We start from the raw sequence: 6,000 nt of genomic DNA, 5'->3' as shown, positions 1-6,000 counted from the left end.
AGCATAAGCCAGGCAACCAAATACACGCAAATAAGCCATAGATGGCTTGCAACCATGCCAAGACTCATATGGAGTGACAGACTTTAATGCTTTAGTGGGACATGTGTTAAGTACATATGCAGCACACATTATAGCTTCTAGCCAAAATGCATGTGGCAAGGCTTGGCTCTTAACCATACACCTTGCTATCTCCATGAGAGTAAGATTCTTTCTCTCAACAACGCCATTCTGTTGTGGTGTATAAGGCACTGTACATTGATGTTTTATCCCACGATCTGCCAAGAATGCATTGAACTCTTTAGATATATACTCCCCCCCTCGATCAAAATGAAGGGCGCCCACTTTACAGCTGTTACCATATACATGAGGTAGTGATGTGTGTGAACACACTTAGGACCGCCGCCGGGGCACTTTTTCCCTCTTTAGGAGGTTTTTTCCCCCGTGCATTGTATATACGCCCATCATTCTAGGGCTATCTTATCTTTCTATTGCAACTCTCTATTGAGTGCCTTGTGCTACCTTTGTCTTCTCCAAGCTGTGTGTGTTTCCCTACAACCCTAATTCCAATAAGTGGTATCAGAGCAGGCAAGAGCTTCGTGGAAGCATCGCCAGGACCCTCCGCTTCATCTCCTCCGATTGAGACGAGTTTTTATACGCATTAACAGGTTGCGTCAGAATTTTGATTCGAGGTCATTTCGGCCTCCGTTTTTGCATTGCAAGTTCTGCGCAGGCAGTTTCGTCATTTTGTGCAGAATTTTTGTCAGTGCTGTTTTCTGCGTAACAAGCCCCTTACAGTCTTCTAAGGTTCGTGCTATACAGCACGTATTGTTCCCACTTCGTTTCTCCTCTTTTCAAGCAGTTTTCACATCAGGTACAAGCATTTGTCATGGCTGACAACAACACAGATGTGTTCAAGATGTTTGCTGCTGTTGCTGAGGACAGAGGATGGGGATAATTATCCTATGTGGGCTTATATGATGCAACATGTACTTGTGTCAAAGGGCGTTTGGAACATTATGCAGGGCATTGATGTACATCCTGGTTTTGCGGATTCAGGGGATGTTAAGGATGCTGCAGGTTTTGTTGCAGGGATTGCCCCTATTAGAGTTATTTTGCCTACGGCTGAGCAAGCTCGATGTAAGAGATGCGTAGGCTCATGCAGTGATTGCATTATCCGTGAAGCGCACTATTACTCCACACATTCGTTCAGCAAAATCTGCAAAGCAGGCTTGGGATATTCTAGCTGGTCTTTATGCAAGTCGCAATGAAGCTAAAATTGCACTACTGCGTAAAGAGCTAGAGTCGAAGATTATGCATGAGGAAGATGATATGGACACTTTCCTTGCTAGTGTCAAGGATATAAATGAGCAACTCATTTCTGCAGGTGAAGTCATTTCTGACAGCTCCCTTGTGCAGACTGTTCTTGATGCCTTGCCAGATTTTTGCTAGTACTTGGAGACTTATGACCCAAGGAAATCCTCCTGTTGTCAAGTTCGATGCATTATGCACATTGCTGTTGCAAGAGTCGCTTTCTAGAAAAAACAGGGCTAAACAGCGTGCAGTTGAACACGCCTTTGTTGCTGCTCAAAGAAAAGGTGGTAACAGTAATGTAGCCACTTCTCATGGTTCTTTTACGAGTGGTAAATCTCCTATTTCTAATGCTTCTGTTGGCAATAATTCATCTGGGAATTCTGGCGATAAGGGCAAAAAGAAGATGCGTTGCCATTTTTGTAAAGCTAATGATCACTTGATCAAACAGTGTCCGAAATTGAAGGCAAAAGAGGCTAAGAAGAAAGAGGGCGGATCCACCACAGGGTCCAATACCAGTGCAGCTATAGTAGAGTCTTCTATGAAAGGAGATTGTGATGCTGATGTAGATGCAGAGTGGGCATTTAGTGTAGAGTGTACATATGACCCTGCTATTCATGATGCATGTATGTCAGTTGTTGCTGCAGATTCACATGTGTGGTATTTCGATAGTGGTGCTACAAAGCACATTACCTCACATCATGATTTGTTTACCTCTCTTGAAGCTGTCCCTCATGGGAATACAGTAACTTGTGCCAACAATGCCTCTTATCCGGTCCAGGGAGTTGGAAAGATTGTGCTTACTGCTGCAAATGGCAGTTCCTTCACACTTATTGATGCATTGTATGTACCTGGGATCAAAAAGAACCTTTTGTCTGTATTTGCACTTGCTAGACTTGGCCTTGTGGTCAAATTTGTGGATGACAGATATACAGTACATGATCTCAGTTTTGGTGATGAAATTGTTGCATCGGCCATTTTATGCCGTGGGCTATATAAGCTCACTTTGTATGACAAGTGTGTACAAAATTTTGCAAATGTTGTTGTGGATTCAAAGGCTGTTTCAGATGCAAAACTTTGGCATGCACGTTTTGGGCATCTGAATTTTGCCAGTTTGCTGCGTTTACAGAAATCTGATATGGTTGTTTCTTTACCACTTCTTGAAGCACCTGTCAAGCATGTTTGTGAAGGCTGTATTTTGGGAAAAATGCAGCGTGCCAAATTTCCAAATGATGGTTCAGTTCGGGCTACATCCAAGCTACAACTTGTGCATAGTGATGTTTGTGGGCCCATGCAAACTCCATCCTTGGGCAACTATCTTTACTTCGTGACTTTCATTGATGATTACTCCAGGCATGCATGGGTATATCCGCTTAAAGCGAAGTCCGAAGTGTTTATGTGCTTCAAGCAATTTCTGGCTTTGGCTGAAAATGTCTCGAAATGTACTATGGGCACCCTCCATTCTGATCGAGGGGGGGAGTATATGTCTCATGAATTCAATGCATTTCTGGCTAGTCGTGGGATAAAACACCAATGTACACTGCCGTATACACCTCAGCAAAATGGTGTTGCTGAGAGGAAAAACAGGTCACTTACGAAAATGGCACGATGTATGGTCAAGAGTCAAGCTTTGCCGCGTTTTGGCTCGAGGCTATCATGTGTGCCACTTATGTACTAAACAGGTGTCCTACGAAGGCTTTGCAGTCTATGACTCCATATGAAGCATGGCATGATAGAAAGCCATCTATTGAGCACATGCGTGTTTTTGGCTGTTTATCATATGCTTTGGTGCCACAAACACAGCGCAGGAAACTGGATGATAAGGCTGTCAACAAATGTATTTTTGTTGGTTATAGTACTGAAAGCAAAGGTTACAGGTTGTATCATCCGCAAACAAAGCGTATCTTGGTTTCACGGGATGTTGTGTTTGTGGAGGATTCTGTTCAGCCCCTGCTGTCATGTACAAGAGACAGTAATGTAAGCTCACAGGACATTTATGACAGTTTGTTGCCTCTTTTCAGTGGTGGAAGTTCACATGTAGATTCCAATGAGGCAAATGTACAGCCTATGGGGGTTTCAGAAAATGTTATGAATCAGCCTATCATCGCTGATGCAGATGTACATGATGTACTTGTTGAGGAAGTGGCAGAAAATGAGCAAGCTAGAGGTATGCCAAAATGGCTGGTGCATACTTTACGTGACAGTAAATTGGATGCACCTTTGTCTAGTTGTACTCGTTCAGGTTCTCGCCATGCATCTTATGCATCAGATTGCTATGCTTTGGCTGTTTCTAACTTATGTGATGTTGAGGAACCTCTGTCTTTTGATGAAGCACAGAATTCAGAAAATTGGTTGGCTGCCATGCAATCTGAATATGATGCACTTATAGAAAATGACACATGGACTTTATATGATTTGCCTCCTGGCAAAAAGGCCATTGGTACAAAGTGGGTTTACAAGTTGAAACACAAGCCGAATGGTGAGATTGATCGCTATAAGGCTCGACTTGTTGCAAAGGGCTATGCACAACAAAAAGGCATAGATTATGAAGAGACCTTTGCTCCCACTTGTCGTATGACTACTGTTCATTTTCTATGTGCATTGGCAGCTCATTTTGGTTGGAATGTACATCAATCCGACATTGTTATTGCTTTCTTGAATGGTGACATATTTGAGGAAGTTTATGTAACGCAGCCTCACGGTTTTGTCAAGAAAGGACAAGAAGATAAAGTGTGCAGATGTAAGAAAGCTTTGTATGGGTTAAAGCAATCTCCTCGTGCTTGGTATGAGAAAGCTGATACTCATTTGGTCAAATGAGGCTTTCGTAATAGTCCAACAGAAAGCACACTATATGTAAAGCGTGAGGATGATGTACTTCTCATCGAGACCATACCACGCTTTACATAGAGACTCAAATCATACACAATATTCAAGAAAATATCATGAAAATGATTTCTAAAATTTTCTACTAAACCTAATTCAAAAATGGATTAACACAAACCATGGATCGAAATCCATACTCTAATACCAATGCAAGCAAGGGGAACGCTCATTAGCGTGAGTTTGCAAGGCTTTGTACTCACTAGCATGAAGTACACACATGAAAGCTCAAATGGGATCCATCACCATAGCCAAGAGCTTGAAGCTCCAAGAAGATCATCCAATGTTAAAAGATTCCAAGATACAATGCAAGTCTAATACTCTAACAAAGTGACTTCTTTAGTCACTCGCTATGTCCACACTAGGCTATGCCCATGCTCTAGGCCCATGGCCACCACGCTTTTGTTGAGGTGTTGACATTGGTGCTTTGTTGGTGAAGAAGAAGCTTGGGTTTGTTGCTTTTTGGGCACACATCTTTGTTGTTGTTGCTTCTTTCTTTCTTGATTGTTGAGAGTTTAATGGTGGTGAGGAGTAATGGCTTTTTGTGAGGCCATAAAAAAGTATATCCCTCATAGAAATCTTGTGCTTTGTATTATCTTGTTTATGGTTTTTTATAGGAAGAATTTGGCTTGCATGGCTTTGATTGGCATTTGGGGATCCATGTTGCCATGTTATGGTAGTGATGTGTGTGAACACATCACTACCATGTTATGGTAGTGATGTGTGTGAACACACTTAGGACCACCGGGGCACTTTTTCCCTCACTAGGAGGTTTTTTCCCTCGTGCATTGTAACACTCTAGGGATACCTTATCTTTGTTCTTACACACTTAGTAATACTACTTTTGTGTTGTGTGCTCTAGAGCTTCTTCTTCTCCAAGCTGTGTGTGCATTCCTGCAATCCTAGTTCCATAGAGACATTGCTATGTAAATTTGGACTTGAAGATTGCAAACCTATTGCCACTCCCATGGAAACAGGTTTAAAATTGAGTCTTCATGATGCAGGTGATCCTGCCGATGTCACTCTTTACCAAACTGTTGTTGGATGCCTCATTTATGTATGCAACACGAGGCCAGATATTCAGTTTGCAGTAAGTCAGGTCAGCAGATTTATGCATAGCCCAGGGTCTAAGCATTGGCAAGATGTCAAGAGGATTTTCCGCTACTTGAGTGGCACTTTACACCTTGGCTTGTTTTATCCCAAGGGGGGATCATTGCCGCCAGATTTACATGCTTTTTCGGACTCAGATTGGGCTGGTTGTTTTGACACGCGAGTGTCCACGAGTGGTTTTTGTTTCATGCTCGGCAGCTCATGCATATCATGGTTGAGCAAGAAGAAACCTACTGTGGCCACGTCTAGTTGTGAGGCTGAGTACTGGGCAGTCTTCACAGCTACGGTTGAGTGTGTATGGCTCAGACGCCTTATGGTGGCTGATTTAGGTGTTGGATAACAGGACACTGCCAACACAATCTACACTGACAGTTAGAGCGCATTGGCAGTTGCGAGGAATCCAGTTTTTCATGCTCGCACAAAGCACATTGAGGTGCATTACCACTATGTCAGGGAGAGGCTCTCAGCAGGAGAGATCAGCTTGGCCTATGTGCCAACACAGGCCAACCTTGCAGATCTTTTCACAAAGGCATTGTCTCGTGAGAAGTTTGAAGCTTTCTGCAAAGGTTGTCCTGTTTGTGCCAACACAGGATAACCTTGCAGATCTTTTCACAAAGGCATTGTCTCGTGAGAAGTTTGAAGCTTTCTGCAAAGCTTTGGGCTTACTCCCCTTTGTGGACTGATCATGTCCTTAGGGCATGG

At 43.0% G+C, this 6,000-nt stretch overlaps 2 pseudogenes; both read left to right on the top strand.

The window, feature by feature from the left end:
- Positions 1-886: 886 nt before the first annotated feature.
- Positions 887-4,125, top strand: LOC147617656 (uncharacterized; annotated as a pseudogene).
- A 1,030-nt stretch (positions 4,126-5,155) lies between these two features.
- Positions 5,156-5,981, top strand: LOC147617655 (secreted RxLR effector protein 161-like; annotated as a pseudogene).
- The last annotated feature ends 19 nt before the right edge of the window (positions 5,982-6,000 follow it).

Source organism: Cibotium barometz, chromosome 36 (assembly GCF_041138505.1).
Source record: "Cibotium barometz isolate CiBa-2024 chromosome 36, ASM4113850v1, whole genome shotgun sequence".
In the NCBI taxonomy this organism is placed as follows: Eukaryota; Viridiplantae; Streptophyta; class Polypodiopsida; order Cyatheales; family Cibotiaceae; genus Cibotium; species Cibotium barometz.
The sequence above is the reverse complement of the archived record's forward strand: the minus strand, read 5'-3'. Positions and strand labels throughout refer to the sequence as shown.